The sequence below is a fragment of the Miscanthus floridulus genome, chromosome 18, assembly GCF_019320115.1.
Source record: "Miscanthus floridulus cultivar M001 chromosome 18, ASM1932011v1, whole genome shotgun sequence".
Lineage (NCBI taxonomy): Eukaryota > Viridiplantae > Streptophyta > Magnoliopsida > Poales > Poaceae > Miscanthus > Miscanthus floridulus.
This window is the reverse complement of record NC_089597.1, coordinates 130839712-130841800: the sequence shown is the minus strand read 5'-3', so window position 1 is coordinate 130841800 and position 2089 is coordinate 130839712. Positions and strand designations below refer to the sequence as shown.

Here is a 2089-nt window from a genome sequence, read left to right as displayed (position 1 = left end):
CCACCTGATATCATGCTACAGATGATATCGAGGAACCATTGTGACTCCGATATTGCATATCATAATGACGATCCTATTGATGATGAGGAAACCAGACAATTTCTGGGTCAAGGTAAAACTACTTGTATATCATGTATTTCTGGGGATTATGGTCAAGTGTTTACAGCCATACCTTGCTTTTACTGACAGGTGATGCATTTGAGTCCTATCACGTGCCTGTTAATGGTGTTCATGATCACGGCTCTTTAGATCCATACGACTACATCTTCCAAAACTTGCTGGACAGGCACCATGTTTTGAAAAAAGTTCCTAACTGTCAATATTGTGGTGCCATGCGGTTCCAATATGAGACGTCCGGTTTTTGTTGCAGAAAAGGAAAGATAAAAGTGCATATTCCAGATGTTCCTGCCGAGTTGAAAATGTTGTTTACAAGTCAGATCCATGCCGATGCAAAATATTTCAGAAAGCACATACGGTATTTCAACTCTCATTTCTCTTTCACAATCCTTGGGGTTACGTTGGACTGACGAGTTGCGACCGCAGCCGGGACTAGTGTGTATACATTTCGTGTCCATGGTGCCTTGTACCACCGGCGCAACCATTTGGTGCCAGGATCCAAGGGCCCCCATCATTTGCAACTATACTTTTACAAGATGATACATTATCCCACCGAGTACGGAGATCTCCTGATCTTGATATCAATCTCATTAGAAATGTTCTGAGAATATTACATGATAATCCTTATGTGCATACATTAAATAGAGTTGGTGCTATTCCTAACCTAGATGACTACGTGATTGAACACAATACTAATGTCACACCTGACCAGCGAAGGTACAATATTTTATTGCAATGCTTCAATACATACATTACATATTTCTGAATTTATCAATGGTTTTTTTAATGTGTATACTTCTGCCCTACAAAGGTACAATGCGCCCACGGCTTCACAAGTTGCTGCAATTTGGTCGGAAGGGAATGATCCACAACGAAGTTTTGATAGAAGTGTACTTGTATATGCCAGAGGGGATCGCCCGTGCTATATCAAAGCGTACCATGGTTGTTATGACCCATTGTCGTATCCTTTATTCCTCCCTAGGGGTGAAACCGGATGGAACCGCTTTATGCCGTACAATGATACGCCTACAATACATGGCAATGAAATTCCTACTGTACACATGGAGACCCCTACTTCGTTAAATGTACAGTCCATAGAAGAACCCGCTCCCGCCGAGCCTACTGGTACCGGCACTAACACCAATATAATTCTGTCTTTAGTTTGCCTTGTCAGCAGCGCTTTAGTTAATTGTATTCATCCATTGTTTTTTATTTGTGCAGATCATGGTCAACAAAGTGATGATGACATACAAGAAGGATATTACATCAGTAGACTGGTAGATGACACCCAATCAAAATGGTTTGTGACGGCAAGGGAATACTATTGTTTCTTGATGCAAGTTAGAAAGGGCCTTTTTAACATCTTGTTGTTTGGAGGCCGGCTTTTCCAGCAGTGGGCTGTTGATATGTATGTCAAGATAGAGTCTATGAGGCTTGATTGGTACTATAACCCTGAGAATCAGAAACTCATACGGGCTGAGCTGTACCAGGTAATTAGCAAAAAATTAATATTATTTAGTATTTAAAAAAAAATTATGCAACCACCTGCCATTATAGTAACAGCAGGTTCATGACGTTATTTCTATCACAGGGTTTAGTTGATGTAATTTCTGCTGGAGAGACAAGAGCTTCAGAGGTTGGAAAGAGAGTTGTGCTGCCTCGTAGTTTTCCAGTTGGTGATCGCGATATGCAAAAAAGGTTTCTAAATGCTATGGCTATTGTCCAGCATTACGGTAAACCGGAATATTTCATCACAATGACATGCAATCCTTACTGGGAGGAGATTACGTCCAATCTTGAGGTTGGACAAACACTACAAGATTGGCCAGACCTGGTTTCAAGAGTATACAGGGCTAAATTACGAGACATCAAAGATTTGTTGGTCAAGAGGAGTTATTTTGGCGAGGTTGTTGCGTATGTGCATGCCACAGAATTTCAAAAGAGGGGCTTGCCGCATGAACACATCCTCTAG

General features: G+C 41.2%; 1 pseudogene; it reads left to right on the top strand.

Annotated features, from left to right (window-relative positions):
* The first annotated feature begins 332 nt into the window (after positions 1-332).
* On the top strand, positions 333-2089 carry LOC136524689 (uncharacterized; annotated as a pseudogene).